Here is a 17790-nt window from a genome sequence, read left to right on the forward strand (position 1 = left end):
TTGTGGTCCCAGGCACTAGGGAGGCAAGCAGCAGAAAGCAAGAATTAAAGACAGTGTATGTGGTAGAATCACAGCTGTATTGGTTTCAGAACACTGCAGTTTGGTGCAGCATGAGGCAAGAATCCATCCCTCCAGGCAGCCTGCCTGCTGGCCCAGTCTTTGTGCTCACCATCTGCATGGAAGTCCCTCAGGAGATGTCAGTGGCAGGATTCCTACAACAGAGTAGGCTGCTGCGGTGGGTTCCACAGCAATCTGGGTGTGTGGCCCTAGTTCACCAGCTACCTGAGCTTGGACTGGGGCCTTCTTGGGCCCCACCCAAAACCCCTTATGGGGATCCCCTCTAAAGATAAGGATTCTGCCTGATGTGAGGCCACTGCAAACACCAGACCTACTTTTATAGTCAGTGCACTGAAGCAAGGCAAGCCCAGTCTTCACTTTGGTATGTGCTTGGATCCTGCTCCTGACAGCCAGCCCAGGGCACTGTTTGGCTCTTAGGGGTGGTAGAGGCCCAAACCTCTTCAGCACTGGGCACTGGACAACAACAAAGCTCCCTGCTGCCTACCACAGTGGGGCAAAACCCAATCTATCATGGAGCAGTGATAACCATGGATTTATCCAGGTATCGCCCACTGTGAGTGAGAGTGGCTCTCCAAGGTCTCAGGCAGGAGTGTTGCAACAGCTAAGATCTTCTTAACAGGAAAAAATGGTTCTTGGAAGCTTGACTTCTTTAACTCAGATTAGATTTATTAATTTACACACTTGGCTTGCAACAACACTAAACTCTGCTTCTACAAACTATGAGGAAAAGGAAGGAAGTAGTAGAGAAAAAAGCAGGAAAACTAGTTGCTTTCACTTCTCATAATATTCAATAAGCGTTACAAAAAAAGATACCCCTTAGGCCTCTCTATGTGTTACACACAAACCATTCCCCTTAAAGAGACAACAAACAGTTTCAACATCCTCCGGCCTGATGAACTTCATGCAAGTTCATCTTCTTCTTAAAGTTCCAATGGATATAATAATTGAACTGGTGCTCTCAGAATTGCTCGAGATGGAAGTCGCACAGCACATGCGCGAACTCTATTGTCACATCCTCGGAAAGTTTCTTCAATTCTACCAATCTTCCACATGTGTTTGGGCATTTTATCCTCATGAATCAAAACTATGTCATTTACTTTGAGCTCAGCCTTTTGCTTTGATAGAACACTGCGATGAACTGATCTAGGTCCAATAAATACTCTTGTCGCCATCTTTTCCAAAACTGATATCAATGTTTGTCGGTATTTCCATCTTTTACTGAGTTCATCTTGAGTAGTTGTATGAGTCATTGGAATAGGATACCTCTGAGCAGGTAAAGCTGTTAATCTTTGTCCCACAAGGAAGTGAGCTGGTGTCAGAGGTGTTGGTTCCTCCATTTCATTGTAAACAAAAGTGATTGGCCTAGAGTTCAGTACGGCTTCTACTTCAGTCAAAGTTGTTTCAAGCTCTTCATATGATAGAGCTGCCCTTCCCAATGTTTTCTTTAAACAGGTTTTGACAGAACGAATGAGTCTTTCCCAAAATCCACCCCACCAGGCACCTCGTTCTACAATGAACTTCCAAGTAATACCTCTATTACCAATGAAGTCTTGAAGCTGCTGGTGGTCCATCTGTGACCAAAGATCTTTCAAATCTTGATCTGCTCTTTTAAAGGTCTTTGCATTGTCAGAGTATATAACTTTACACAGTCCACGCCTAGCAACAAATCTTCTCAAAGCTCTTTGTGCCTTGATTTGAGACAAGTTCCAAATGAATTGCTCTGGTTACAGCACATGTAAAAAGTGCAATGTATGCCTTTTCTGGTGAATTCTTTGTCTTTGCATATAAGGGTCCTGCAAAGTCTACTCCAGTCACCTCAAATGGTGGTGCTTCTAGGATTCTGTCCTTTGGTAATGGAGCAGCCACTTCTTTTCCTGGTTGTGCTCGATGCCGCTTGCACACATTACATTTCTGAATCATTGTTTTTATTAACTGTCTACCCTTTATTTTCTCTGATTTGTGTAAGTGTGTCTCTCAATCCAGCATGCATTAATCTTTCATGCTGATACTGTATCTGGAGCTCTGTGAACTTATGCCTTGTTGGTAGTATCCATGGATGTTGCTGTTCCAAAGTGAGATTTGATTTCTGTAGTCTTCCACCTATATGCATCAAACCATCCTTGTCTAAGAATGGATTGAACTCTACCAGCCTTGAGTCTCTTCTTAAGGGAATACCTTTTGTCAGCTCTTTTAATTCTGCTGCAAATGCTTCTGCCTGAGTTCTCCCAATCCATATCTTTCAGCTCTGAATATCTCTTCAGCAATCAGAGGACCTCTCTGTTTGTGATGTGCATTTCGGAGGTTGTATATAAAACTCTGTATCCATGCAGTTAGTCGAAGTACCCTTTTAAACTGACTGTATCTTTCTAGTGCTAGGACAGGGGGTGGCATGTCCTCAGAGTTGCAGCTGGTTTGCACAGCCATCTGAAGACTTGCTTTGAGATCTGGATCTTCTTTTATGGAACTTTCTTCTGACAATGTGCACTGTGGCCATTCATCTTCAGACAGTGATAAGCCAGAGCTTGGAAAAGTTACTTTTTTGAACTACAACTCCCATCAGCCCCAGCCAGCATGGCCACTGGATTGGGCTGATGGGAGCTGTAGTTCAAAAAAGTAACTTTTCCAAGCTCTGGTGATAACCAGTAGGGCCCCTTCCACCAAAGATGACATTTTCTGAGGTCCTCAATGTGTTGCCCTCTGGTAGGGAGATCAGCTGGATTCTCATTTCCTGCACAATGGGACCAACTTAGAGGGTCAGTTAAACCTTGAATCTCAGTCACTCAATTGGCTACAAAAGGCTTCCACTGCCTTGCAGTGCTACGAATCCAGTGGAGGGTGATCATTGAATCAGTCATGTAGACTTCTACACCTTCCATTTTTAGCACGGTTTTCAGGTAATTCACCAGTCTTGCTCCAATCAATGCTCCCATTAATTCAAGTCACTCTTTTTAGTGGAGCTACTCTTGATTTGGAAGTTATCAAACTTACACCTGTCTCTCCATTTTCTGTTACATACCGAAGGTAAACTACTGCACTGTATGCCCTTTCGCTGGCATCACAAAATGTATGTAGCTGTACCTTTGATAGCACTCAAAGTACCCTGAAAATACCATCTTGGAATGTTTAGTTCTTGCAAATGTGCTAGCTCAAGACACCATTGGTTCCACTTGAGGGTTAGATCATTAGGTAACTCTTCATTCCATTCAAGACCTTGTTCCCACAGTTCTTGGAACAAACATTTCACTCTGATAACAAATGGTGACAAGAATGCAATTGCATCATATATATGTGCTGTTGCTTGTAGCACAAAATGTTTGGTATTTCTTTTACCTATCATGAATTCTAACAGGTTATGAATCTCAAATATGAACTCATCTGCCTCAGTTTTCCAGGTCAGGCCTAAGACCTTTAATGATGAAAGTCCTAAAGTTTGTTCTTCCAACTCTACATTGGATTCATTCTCCTTGTTCTGCCAGGATGTTTGCAGTTCCTTAGAATTGGTATTCCATTCCCGGAGGTCCATTCCTGCGGTTGAAAGCAATTTTCTGGCTTTCATGGCAATACTAGCAGCTTCCTCTGTGCTATTAGCTCCGGCTATGAAGTCATCAACATACAGGCATTCATCAAGCATCTGGCAGATATCTGGATGTTCCTTCTGATATTGTTTTAAATGATGTCTTATGGTAGCAGCAAGCAAAAAGGGGCTGGGGGATGCACCAAATAATGCTCGTGTCATTCTTAGGATTTTTAGTTCTGGTTCTTGATCAAAGTTTGGAGGTTCTTTCATCCACAAAAATCTTACTGCATCTCAATCCTCACTTGCTACTGATATCTGAAGAAAAGCCTTTTCAATGTCTGCAGTGAAAGCTACCTTGTATTGGCGGAATCTGATTAGAATGCCAAACAAATCTGGATTCAGATTGGGTCCAGTTAGTAAACAATCATTAAGTGAAGGACACCCCCTTTCATGGGATGAGGCATCAAACACTACTCTCAGTTTTGTAGTAGCCTTATCCTCCCGGATAACTGCATGATGAGGAAGATAGTAGACCACCTTGCCCTTCTCAAGTGCAGGACTATGGGTGACTTCTTCCGCAATGCCCTTCTGAAGGTGCTCTTTGATGACATTGCTGTACCTCTTAAAGAGCAGCGCATCAGTTCTGAACTTCCCAGCTAACTGTTTGAATCTTCTCTTGGCTACAAGGAAGTTGTGTGGTAAGTCAGGTTGATCTGACCTCCAGGGTAATTTTACTTCATATCTTCCTTCCTTGTATTTTATGGAAGTTTCAAATCTTTGGAGCATCTCTTTGTCACACTTTGTTTTCCCCTCCACCTTCTCCATTATGCCAATTGATTCTAGTTCCCAGAAGGCTCTCAGCTGTTTGGAGATGAGGGATTGTTCCTCTGCTATGACTTTCAGCACTCCGGCCTCTGTGGTACTGGTGCCTATGAAAGTTATAGTGGGACCCTGAACAGCCCATCCAAATATAGTCTCAAGTGCCACCAGTTCATTTCCAAGTTGTTCCACTCAGCCTGTCACTGCCTTCCAGTAATAATCTCCTCCAATCAGCACTTCTAGCTCTGGCCCCTGGTCTTCTTTGGGAGAGATTGCATCTGCCAGCTGGAGGCCTCTTGTTTCTAATTCTTGGTGCAGGTCATCTCCTGGGACCATGGCGCTGCATACTTGTGGTGTTTCCAGGGCCTCCAGTTCAATCTTTTCTCTTTTCCCCCAGAGGCCTTGCAAGGTGACCTTAACTCTCCGTCTTTTGGTAGTCACTGGTGTCTTTACTCCAAACGAGTGGATAGTTAGGGTCTCTTCCCCTACTACTGGGAGCTTTAATGCCTTGGAGATGTCTTCTCGTATAAATGTTCTTTGGCTTCCTCCCTCTAGTAGACACCGCACAATTTTCTTCCCAGCAGTCCATGTGGCTGTAGCTTGTACAGTTTGCAGTAATACTGTGTTCCGTGACTTTAAGTGCACTGCAGATGGAGCTACTGATGACATAACAGTGTCATCAGGAGTGGTCTTGTTGGCGGGGTTCTCCTTTACTTCTTGAGAACAAATGGACTTACGATGGCGTTTTCCACAACTAGAACAAACAATTTCCTTTGCTTTGCAGAATTTGGCCATATGTCTTGCCCCCAGACATATGAGCCTTGTTTCTTTAGCTTCTCCTTTCTTTCTATGAGTGTCAGAGCTGAACAGTCAGCTGCCCTATGGTCAGGAGCATTGCAGAATATGCAGACTGCTTCTGGAGTTATTGTATTCAGTGCTACAGCAGATGGTGCAGAGACCAATCTTTTCTTCTGCTCTGGATAAGGTCGTACTGACTTCTGGCTATACTTGACAGGAGTATCAGTCTCCTGTGATTTAGCTGCAATTTTAGTTACTGAAGTAAGCTTTCGACTCTCAATTTCCCTTTGTAGGAACTTCAGGAATTCTGGTACTTTCCATTCATCACTATTATCCCTACTGCAGCTGAACTCCAGTGCTATATCTTCAGGAATTAATTTCATCAGTATAGGAAACAATAGACTCCCATAGGTATCAGAAACAACCCCCATGGACTCCAAACTGCGTACTTGAGTCGCACAGGCATCATAAAGCCAAGATGTCAGTTGACCTTTTTACTAGGTTCAGGCTTAGCAGTTTGTTCATGTGAGCATTAATAATCAAATCCTTCCGCCCTAATCTTTCCCTCAGAATTTTCACAGCTGCATCATAATTTGCCTCCAATAGTGGCATACCAGCAATTGCCCTGGCTGCTGCCCCACCTAGGAAAGATTTTAGGTAATTAAACTTGTCCACCTTTGTCAGCCTGGTGTTCTTGTGAATGGAGGTTTCATATTGGCTCCAAAATCCCTGCCAGCAGCTAATGTCCCCACAAAATCTTTCAATCGTCAGTTTGGGGAGCTTGACCATCAGTGGCTGTGGATCTGCCCTTGTTGCTGAAGAGGGACTTCTTGCCTCTTCAGTGTTAATAGCTCGCATTGCATGAGTTTTCCCAGCTATAATGCAGTCCTTATAGCCCTGTGCTGTTTCCACCTCTTTCTCTAATTCATCTAGATCAGTTATCCCAGCTTCTATGTCTTGGTCAAGCCCATTTAGAATCCCTTCCTTTGCTGTGAGCTGATTTAAGCTTTCCTCAAGCAGAGCCACATCTACATCAGTTTTCTGTAGTTCACATTCTATCTTTTGTAACAGTTCTGTTGTCAGTGTTCTAGTTACAGCCCTCTTATGCCTTTGCCTTTCCAAAGTCTCAGCCATGCCCCCTTGTTCTTTCTGACCTTACTGTGCAGTCTGTCTTCTTCTCTTTAAATCTTTCCTTCCCTCCCGGGTTTCAGCACCAAAATGTTGCAACAGCTAAGATTTTCTTAACAGGAAAAAATGGTTCTTGGAAGCTTGACTTCTTTAACTCAGATTAGATTTATTAATTTACACACTTGCCTTGCAACAACACTAAACTCTCCTGCTACAAACTATGAGGAAAAGGAAGGAAGTAGTAGAGAAAAAAGTGGGAAAACTAGTTGCTTTCACTTCTCATGATATTCAATAAGCGTTACAAAAAAAGATACGCCCCTTAGGCCTCTCTATGGGCTTATCCAAACGGAGCAGGATAATCCATGGTTTCCATATTCGGTTTGTCATCTGATAGTCCTCACTTTGCCTTTTAGTTTGCTCTTTCCCAATTAAAAAAAACGCTTTTTTGCACCCGCACACGCAGTGGTAAGACCCCTACATTCTTTTCGCTTTTTCCAAGCTCCGCCTCTAAAACCTCCCCCTATCAACCAATTGGTCAGCAAAAAAATTACGTATGCTCCTCTCCCCCTTTGCAACGAAGCACAATATGGCTGTAAAGGAGTTCTCGCCTTGGAAGGAAAGGCTGCTGGTCGGTTTCACGCCTGCCTTCCCACTGAAAATGAAATTGACACCCTTTTCTTGTTTGCATTTGCGATATTACACTTAAACGAATGTATGCTTTTCTGCTTTTATTGATATTTAAGGAAATACACACGCTGGCAATGCACTTATTTCTCCAAAAAAGCAAGAAACGTGTCACCCCCCCCTCCTTCTCCCTTTCCTTCCCATGGAGAATGAAATTGACAAAGCTTTCTGGAGCAGGCTTGAAACCGACCAGAAGCCTTTTTCTTGTTTGCATTTGCGATATTACAATTAAAGGAATGTATGCTTTTCTAATCTGAGGCAAAAACCCCAGCAAGTAGAATGAAATTGACAAGGCTTTGGGAGGCAGGCTGAAACCGACCACCCCACTTTTCTCGCTTACTGTGCATTGCAGATCTCACCCAGAGCGGCCGCCCAGTTTGCAGACTGGCAAAAAATAAAATGCATCTGCGCAGTAGTTGCAGACCCCCCCAACACCCCACCATTGCGATGATTGGTTCAATTTTCCCTGGCTTATTCTCGCACATGTGCAGAAGTGCAGATACATGATTGGCTGGAATGAGATGAAGGGGCAAGGGGAAACGCCCAAGAACCGCCCATCAGCTGTAAAGTTCACAGTATTGCATCCTAACTCCTGAAGGCACAGCGGATGATTCCCGATTTTATTTATTTATTTATTTATTTTATTTATTTGATTGAACTTTTATACCGCCCATAGCAAGCTCTCTGGGCGGTGTACATAAAAAATAAAACACAAACAATTTAAAAGGAGCTAAAAAACCAACTAATCATCCAATTATAAAAGGTGTGTCGTATGACTGTCTGTTAAAACATTAGATACAAATACAAACTATTAACAAATATAGAAATATTAAATATTAAAATATTAAAAATATTAAAATGCCTGGACAAAGAGGAAGGTTTTCACCTGGCGCTGAAAGGATAGTAATGTAGGCGCCAGGCGAACCTCATCAGGAAGGGTGTTCCATAATTCGGGGGCCACCACCGAGAAGGCCCTCTTTCTTGTAGTCGCCTTCCAGGCATCTCTCTGAGTAGGCACCCGGAGGAGGGCCTTCGATGTTGAGCGCAGTGTACGGGTAGGTTCATAGCGGGAGAGACGTTTCATCAGGTATTGCGGTCCCATGCCGTGTAAGGCTTTATAGGTTAAAACCAGCACCTTGAATTGGTCCCGGAAACATATAGGCAGCCAGTGCAAGTGGGCAGAATCGGTGTTATATGTTCTGACCTCTTGGTCCCAGTTATTAATTTGGCCGCTGCATTCTGCATGAGCTGCAATTTCCGAACCGTCTTCAAGGGCAGCCCCACATATAGTGCATTGCAGTAGTCCAATTTCAAGGTTACCAGAGCATGAACAACTGAAGCAAAATGTTCCCTGTCCAGATATGGGCGTATCTGGGCCACCAGTCTAAGTTGGTAAAAAGCACTCCGTGCCACTGAGGCCACCTGCGCCTCAAGTGACAAGGATGAGTCCAAAAGGACTCCCAAGCTGCGCACCTGCTCCTTCAGGGGGAGTGTAACCTCATCCAGAACAGGTCTAACATCCATCGTCTGGTCAGGGGACCCATTCACTAACAGCATCTCAGTCTTGTCTGGATTGAGCTTCAATTTGTTCGCTCTCATCCAGTCCATTATCGCGGCCAAGCATCGGTTTAGCACTTTGACGGCCTCACTTGAAGAAGATGAAAAGGAGAAGTAGAGCTGCGTATCATCAGCGTACTGATGAGAATGCACTCCAAAACTCCTGATGACAGCACCCAGCGGCTTCATATAGATTTTAAAGAGCATTGGGGACAAGACTGATCCCTGCGGAACTCCATATTGGAGCGCCCAGGGCATCGAGTAGTGCTCCCCAAGCACTACTTTCTGGAGATGACCTGTCAGATAGGAGCGGAACCACTGCCAAGCAGTACCTCCAACTCCCAAATCCGCAAGCCTCCCCAGAAGGATACCATGGTCGATGGTATCAAAAGCCGCTGAGAGATCAAGGAGAATCAACAGGGTTACACTCCCTTTGTCTTTCTCCTGACAAAGGTCATCATACAGGGCGACCAAGGCCGTCTCCATGCCAAAACCGGGCCTGAAACCCGATTGAAATGGATCTAGATAATCGGTCTCATCCAAGAGAGCCTGGAGCTGGGATGCAACCACCCTTTCCAGAACCTTGCCCAGGAATGGTACATTTGCTACCGGCCTGTAGTTATTCAAATTTTCTGGGTCCAGGGAGGATTTCTTCAAAAGTGGTCTCGCCGCCGCCGCCTTAAGGCGGTTCGGGACCACTCCCTCACATAGTGAAGCATTAATCACTTCCCTGGCCCAGCAAATCGCATTTTTGCCGGTATTGCAAGGAGCGGATTTAACCCGCAAAAATGCGTAACAGCGCGAGACGTCATTTGGACGACCGAAAAATAATGAACACACATAGAGGGCATGTCACACATTTTGCAGTCATCTGGATGAGCCCAGAGTGTTACACACAAACCATTCCCCTTAAAGAGACAACAAACAGTTTCAACAAGGGGTGTTTCGCAGCCCTGCTATCTGCAGTCTTAGGGACTGAGCTCAGGACATTCTGCATGTCAAGCATGTGGTCTACTGCCAGGCTATGGATTTTCTCCTTGCTAATATGACATGCTTTATTCCTTTCCCACTATTCGAGATTCCAGTGCCTTTCTGCAATTGATGGAGTAACTCTAAGCTATCATGGAAAACATTGCCTGTCTGTCGATGCTGAACAGAATTTGTGACTAATAAATCAAATGTGATCAATTTCATTAGATGTTTGCATAATTTTTATAATGTAATCTGCTTAAAGTCAACTTACAAAATTTGCTTATAGTATTTTCATTTTTGTTGGGTGTGTATAACACAGATCAGTTCTTTTGTTCTGTCAGTATGCTTATTTACTACACACACACACACACACACTTCATACCATGGATAGCTGGAAATGTTGCTGGTTACTCATCATCAGAACAGGACAGATGCAGGTGTTTCATTTAGAAGAAACACATTTGGCTGGTCCTGCGTTTGTCAAGAAAGCTCTTTCCAGTTCCAGCATCAATTAGTGAGTGTGTTTCCCAAGAAAAGAATTCGCAATATCCCACAGACAGTTTGCAGGATTCCAAGAGAATATTTCTTCCTAAACTGGAGCTTCAGTTCAGGGTAGATGAGCCTGCTAGTGTTTGTTTACTCCGATATTGGTCCCATTTAAGTACAAAGAGGGGGATAAGAGGGGAGCTGAACCCAACCCTTGCCTTACCTTGCCATGCTCAGGTTGCTTCCAGATGGCACGTTCATTCTGATTTGTTTGCACAAAATTTGCAGGGATTGTGGACAATGTCAGCTATTCACTGAGCATTTATTCTGATTTGTTTGCCGGGGATATTAGATGCTATTGCATCCCATACTTTCCAGTGCATTTCCTTATCACTTTTCTGATTTGGGGGGTGAAGCAGACTTCTTGCAAAAGAGCACCATCCACTTTAATTGTACAACTTGCTGGCATGTGATTGAAGCCCAACTATTTATTTATTTATTAAATGTGTTAGCTGCTTTTCTACACAAATAATGTGCACTCAAAGCAGCTTACAGTTAATAAAAATAAAAAGTGAAAGATTAACATATAAGCTGTATATTATTATTATTATTATTATTATTTTAAAAAAACAGTATATAAGGTGGTGGAGCAAGCTTTCTTAGGAAGGTACACAACGGAAGCCCTCCAAAGCCTTCCAAAGTGAAAAACCAAATGCCTGGGAGAAAAGAAATGTTTTTGCCTAATGTCTAAAGGGAGAATGATGGCACCAGGTGTGGCACCAGATGGGGAGAGTGTGCCACAAATGGGGGTGCCACCACTGAGAAGGCCCATTCTCGAGTTGCCACTCTCTGCACCTCCTTGGAGAAGGGCCTCTGAAGAAGGGCCTCTGATGCCAAGCAGGGGGTCTGTGTTGGTACATAGAGAGAGAGATAGTGGGGTCTTAAATCATACAAGGCTTTGTAGGTCAAAACCAGCACTTTGAATCGAGCCTAGAAACAAATTGGTAGCCAGTGCAGTTGGGCTCAAATCGGTGTTGTGTGCTCCAAATGTCTTGTCCCAGTGAGAGGTCTGGCTGCTAAATTCTGCATCAGCTGCAGGTTCCGAACTGCCTTCAAAGGCAGCCCCACGTATAATGCATTGCAGTAATCTAACTTAGAACAACAGTCTGGATCTGGAAGGGCCCTCTGTCACTTTAGGTGCTTGCCCCCCAGCCTGGCTCAAACTAGCCCAGGAGAAAAGTGACTGATGCAATTCAATGTGGGGAATTAGGAGTAGGAAGGAAGAAGGTTCAATACTCTTCACTCACACAACCCTTTGATGGGAAAAGTCCACCATACCTCTCAATTTATACAGAACAGAGCAGATATAAGAATCAATAAACATGGTTGCTGTCATGTTTGGCCATAAGGCTGTGCATAGATGGCTTTTTTTCTTTGAGTGGTCAGCATGGCATGAAAGCTCCTTCATTGCCCCAAGTATATGGTACATTAAAACAGGAATAAGTGAAGCAAGGAAATACAGGAAAGAATGTCAGCAAATGGAGTTTTAGGTAGTCTTAGCATTAGTTGACTTAATGGCAGATTTTGAGAAGGGATTGTGAATGTGAGAAGTGGTAGCATTTAGGTGCTCTGAAAGGGAGCCCCAGAACAGCAAAGGAGAATGAGCAGGATTGTCTCAAGGAGCTGGAGAGGTTTTAGCCTCAGAGTGGTTGAACTGGAAGAGCAAGTGTGGGATGAGAGTTCCAATCCTGAAGTGCCTAAGGCTTCCCTTTTATCAAAGCTTTCAGAGATAGCTAAAGTGATGATGAATGTCTGTATTCAATGTTCAGATTCTTTGTGATTGTCCTTGCCTGAGTGCAACAGTGCTTTGTTTGTTAGGTTGATTGATGGTCTGGTTTTAATTGTGTTGCTGTGTTTAATGTTGTACGTTTCCTCAAACCTATGGAGTATGGTGGTGGCAGGAATTGATAAAAGGGGGGGTATGGTACAAGAAAACTCCAAAACATTTCAAGAAATTAATGTAAAGCTAAGAGAAAGTAACATAATAGCTTGGGTGAGCGAGTGAGTGGAATTAATATCTCCAGTCAGCCCTGTAGCGGGGGGGGGGGCAAATGGGGGAAACTCCACTAGAGCTGTCCTTCACTCCTGCCCCCAGGGAATTTTTTGGGAAATCGTCTTTTTAATTTGTGAGATGACAGACAATGACAACCTCCATTTAAAGAATGACAGGTTATTTTAAGAACAGAAGCAATTTAAGAACTGAAATGCAAACTGAATCAAATTTCTTGCCCATCTGTACAGTATAGTAACATGACTCTTGAAGAGTTAAATATTAGAACTTTGTATTATGGACAAGAGTTAGACTCCAACTTTTGGGCTTTCCTTTGCTCTCCTTTTCAGTTTCACTTTCAGTTGTGTTCACCACCCAGCCAGCAATAAAGAAACATGTTTGTTTATTCTGCAGTTATTATGATGAGTAAAGCGGGGTTGGGTGCTTATTGCTAAAAGGTGAAATAAAGAGATAACTTAAAGTGATGTGGGGAAAAATCTACCCTAAGTTACCCTTTACTCTTTTAAAGAATTCAGTGTCTAGGGATGGGGGAGAAATTCTGTTCAGCTCACACTTCAAGCCGAATTTATCAAATCCACACTTTCCAAAACTATATGAAAACTGAAACTCTGCCATTCTTCAAAATTTGCACTTATCTGATTTTTTCAATGGAATTCGTCAACCAATGTTTACAAAAACATATGTTAAGGGGAAAATGTGCATAACAATGAATATATGAGTGAAAATTACTTACAAAAATGCATTATATGATGAGGAATTGCTTGCAAAAATGAGTAGATGAGTCTAAAGTGCCTACAAAAATGTGTTTATTACGAGAAATTTACACTAAAATGCTTGAGAATTTTCATAAGGGTTTTTTTAAAAAAATTGCAAGTTACTGCAGAAATGTGGAGAAGTGAATTTAAGGTAAAGGTGTCGCCGCACTTGTAGTGCGAGTCATTTCCAACTCTTAGGGTAACGTCTTGCAACGTTTTACTAGGCAGACCATATATATGGGGTGAGATTGCCAGTTCCTTCCCCATCCTTTCTTTACCCCACAGCATATGCCAGGTACTCATTTTAAAGACCACGGATGGATGGAAGGCTGAGTGGACCTCGACCCCTTTTACCGGAGATTCGACTTCCTCCTTCCGTTGAAATCGAACTACGGCTGTGAGCAGAGCTTCAGCTGCGTTACCACTGCTTAAAATTGACAGATCTTTCCATCCCTGTTATACTCTCAATCATAGTGAATATTTTTTTCTTTTTCTTGAGTACTTGGCAAAGGATGAAAACAGTCCTAGACAAATAGAAACACTGCTGTGCACATTACAGTTACCTGGTTGGTTCTCCACATAGGTTGTAATTCAGGTCTAACTTCTGATTTCCCCAATGTGTGCAACTCAACATGAGGCCTTTTCAGGGTTCAGTGACTCACAAGCATTTATCAAAATTGGTTTTTATTGCATTTGAAAAAAGAAAGGACAGCTAACTTTGATTTAAAAATTTACATGACTTTAATTCTAGGAAAAACCAAACGCTGCAACTGTTCTAAAGTATGATTTTTAGGTGCTGTGCATTTTTTTTTCTCTGACAAGGTATATCATGAACCTACCATTCAGAAAGCTTTCTTGTATGTTTATCAAGCATTTTTATAAGTTTACAAAAGGAAATTGATTATGTAGTAAATATTTTATAAAGTTAAGGACTCAATGTCATTTACTTCAATGATAAAGTTGTGTATATTGTTCTCAGCACCACTCTCCCTATATGCTTTACTATGGTTGTGCCATAATGTGCTCTTACTCTGTTTGTAAATCTCTTTTTATATGTTGTTGGTGTTGCAATACAAGATTAAAACTGAAGTTTTGAGAAAACAAGCTCTACACTAGTATTTAACTTCTTAGTTATAGCGTAAACTATTTTGTTTGTTTTACACCTTTTGGTATCCCCTTGTTCACTGTGTCCTTTACATCCCTTTTTCTTATGAAACAAAAAATATGTCAGTCATTTAATTCCTGGTGTTCATACTAAACAATTTTTAACATGACATTTACATAGCCCATTATGTAAGTTAACACACTCTCTGCATGGAAGAGAAGTGAGGCTTCAAGGGTGGCAGCGAGGGAAAATCCAGTTCTCCCTCCAGTGTTGAGAGAAGGGCCATAGGATTACACCCTAAGAGTAGTAACAGTGGGTTCTTCATCTGTGGTATTAGACTAGCTTCTCAGCTTGCAGTAAAGACATACATATCCAGTATGACTCCAAATGTCTTCAGATTTGACCTCTACTATCAAAATGCCATTTGAGGATATGAGACCATTCAACATACCCTTTTTAATGTGGCTGTTCTAGCTACTTCAGGTCATTCTTTTCCCTAGATTTCTAAGAACTGAAGAACTGAACAGTTAATCAGTCTTTTCACTGATTCTCTGCACCCCCCTCACAATGGTGAAACAAGCTTCTTCTAATTCTGACGAACATTTCACAAAACTGGCTCAGGATTCAGCACTCATTATCAGCAAACTGATTGCTTCATGAGCTATCACTTTGGATTTGAATTGCCCAAGCCTAAAAAACAGCATTGTGATACCTTGGTGGGACTCGGGACAGGGGGCTAGAATGTTACAGCAATACTTTCCTGGAAGTAGTACCTTATCTGCTGCAGCAAGTAGAACTGGAAAGGGCTTTATCTTTTCAATATTGTTTTGTACACATACTTCTCTTGCTCTGGAAAAAAGGTGCAAAGAAAGATACACTGAGAGATACAGAGAGCCAGGCAAACAGTCTTGGTCCAGTGTGCTTCCTCCTGTACAATGTTTCAATTTAAGATCATCTGATAATATATTCCTTTGTTGAAGGGTACATTAACCACAGCAGACATGGTCTTTTCAGTGGTGGCACCTTACTTGTAAAAGCCTCTCCTGAGAAGGTCTGCCAATGGGCTAAATTCAATGTCTGGCACATTTTAGGAAAGCTGTTAAACATTCTCATTCCATTGTATCTTTGGACTGGGGGCACTTCCAGACTGTCACTAATTTCAGGCGGAATTCAATCACATCCTGGCAAATTCAGGCTCTGCTATTACAGCTGATTTGGAGTTCTTGTAATACAACCCCACTTCCTCAAAAGACCAGACTTTTTCCGATAACAGAAAAGAAATGAGAAAATGCACTGGAAAGTGTGGAATAAGATGCAACTTTGTCTATTCTCTCCACAAACAAATCAGGCTGAATTCTGATTAAATATGTCATCTGGAACTGACTGGAACTGACTAATTTGCTCATCGTGCTGATTTATCAATAGCATTTTGTTGATTAATGTGTTAATGTTTGCATATTGACTTCTAGCCCTTGCTTTATTGCAAGCCATCCTGTGTTACTTCAATGGTAGAAGGGCAAGGATGTCAGCTTTTCAAATAAATACATAAATCACATTGTGTTTCTCCAGATTAGATAGAGGGCAAGGATCTGAACACACCCAAAGGAATGGATGTCAGGAAGGAGTGGCTGAGCAGCAGCAACCCCATAAGATCTGAAGGGACACGTGTCACTGAGAGGCAGCATATAAACACCACCACATGCCAGTTGGCTGGTATAGCTGTACACGGCTGATTCAGGCCCAACCAGTTATGCCACAAACAACTGACTCAGGTGCAATGGATGAGGAGAAGCTGCCAGGCCCAAAACATCCCAGCACTAGTTATTGAAAGGGGGGGTGAGCATGTGAGGGGAAAAGAGCTCCATTTCAATATTTTTTTTCTAGAATGCCAAAATGACTAAAGATAGTTATGGATGGATCTATCTAGAGAATTTAAAATGATGTCTCTCTTGCTAGCCAAAGTTGCTTTTTCTCCTCAAGGCTCAGTTTAGTCTAAACCTCAGCTGCCTGGTCCCTGAGTTCGTGATGAGCCAAACAGCTTGTTCCTGCGCTGTAGTTTGCAAATGTTTATACCACAGGGGTAGAGCCAGATGGCAGCTCTGCAGGATGGGAGGGAATACAGGGTGTCCACCAAGTGATGGATGGACTGATGAAAAAACACACACATCAAGATGAGGAGGAAAGGGAGGAGGAGAGAGCAGAAAGACCCAAATCATAACCTCCCTGCAGAGTCATCAACTGAATCGCACAAACTATTGAGAAATCATGGATGTTGATCATTATTCTAGTGCAAAGGTACATTGCAAAATTGGCAGGCACAATGTCAGAGGGAGGGCAGAGCAGCTCCCTGCAGATGGAACTGTGAAAACATGAAGTTCAAGATAGACTGTTGGATGACTATGGATGAAGTGGCTTCAACTGGTTTCTTTTCAGATGGATAACTTGCCTGTGTGGTCAGAGCAGTTACCTTTGCCTTTTGTCATTCATCAATAGCTGTTCCTGTTTTACCAATAGTTGGCTGCTAAGGGCCAGGTGACTTGCTCAAGACCACACAGTGAGTTTGACTTTGAGCTGGGACTTGAACTCAAGCCCACTAGTGAAAGTGGGCACAATCTAACAGTTAAAGAATACCAAGACAGCATTATGGATTTCTAGAAGTACCCATCCACTTTCATTACCAACTCTATTACTTCAGAAAACCCATGTAGTTTTTGTATACATATAGAAATGTGTAAGTGTTTTAATGTATTCAAATAATTAGATCCTCCGTTCTGTCAAAGCAGAGTTGATCCATCATACATTTGAAATTTCAGTATTGGTTTTAAACATTAATGCTGAAAACTGGGTTAGTGTTGGATGTTCTCCAAGATGTCACAATGAGAATGGAGAAATCACTACATAATTATTCATTATGTATGCTTACTAAAAATTCCTTAATTAGGAACATGAGAAGCTGCCTTATACCATATCAGACCATTGGTCCATCTATTGTCTGTATATTGACTGGCAATCGCTCTCCAGGGCTTCAGATGGGGACATACCAAGCCTTACCTGGAGATGCCAGGGGTTGAACCAGGAACCTTCTGCATCCAAAGCAGATGTTCTACCACTGAGCTACAGCCCTTCCCTTAAATAGTGATAAGTGAACCTCAATCATGGTTCAGTTTGTAACTGGGCTTGGCAAACCAAGGAATTCCTGCCCCCAAATTGGGAAATCTTGGTTTATTCCAACTGTTCCAGTTATTATTAGTCAAACTAGAGTATAAGAGGGACCTATTGTACTTCCAGCCCTATCCATGAGCCTCCAAGGCCCCTCCTTCTAGACTCAGGGGTCATAATGTTCACCTCTTATTTAAGGTATTTATTTTTATTTAACTGAATATTTACATCTTGCCTTTCTTACATAAAAGAATCCAACAGATTAAACAAACATAAAGGATACAAAATAGTAATAATAATAAACCGTACCAGTCACTGAAGTTCACATTCTGAATTTCAGCAACATTGTTATCCTCAGTTTAAGGGGATGTGCTGGGGAGTGGGGGTTAAGGAAGGCTCCAGCTCATTCCTCCTATTTTCTGGGCTTCAAAGCAACCTAATAGGCCACAGACCTACCAGCAACACATTGTTCCAGGCATTATTCCCAGTTTCATGGTAAGTTAGGCATAAGGGACGCTGTAACCTCTAAGTTAATTTTAATGTCCCCTCTCCCCACGATGCCCCCAGTTTAGAGCAGAGTTTTTTGTTTGTTCTTCATGAACTGTTCTGCTGCAGTGTGATGCGTGGTGTGTTGTTCTGTGGTGTGCCATGATTTTTGGTG

At 42.5% G+C, this 17790-nt stretch overlaps 1 pseudogene; it reads right to left on the reverse strand.

Moving 5' to 3' along the window:
* Nucleotides 1–998: 998 nt before the first annotated feature.
* On the reverse strand, nucleotides 999–1998 carry LOC133388612 (uncharacterized; annotated as a pseudogene).
* Between the last annotated feature and the right edge of the window lie 15792 nt (nucleotides 1999–17790).

This window comes from Rhineura floridana, chromosome 7, assembly GCF_030035675.1.
Source record: "Rhineura floridana isolate rRhiFlo1 chromosome 7, rRhiFlo1.hap2, whole genome shotgun sequence".
NCBI lineage: Eukaryota > Metazoa > Chordata > Lepidosauria > Squamata > Rhineuridae > Rhineura > Rhineura floridana.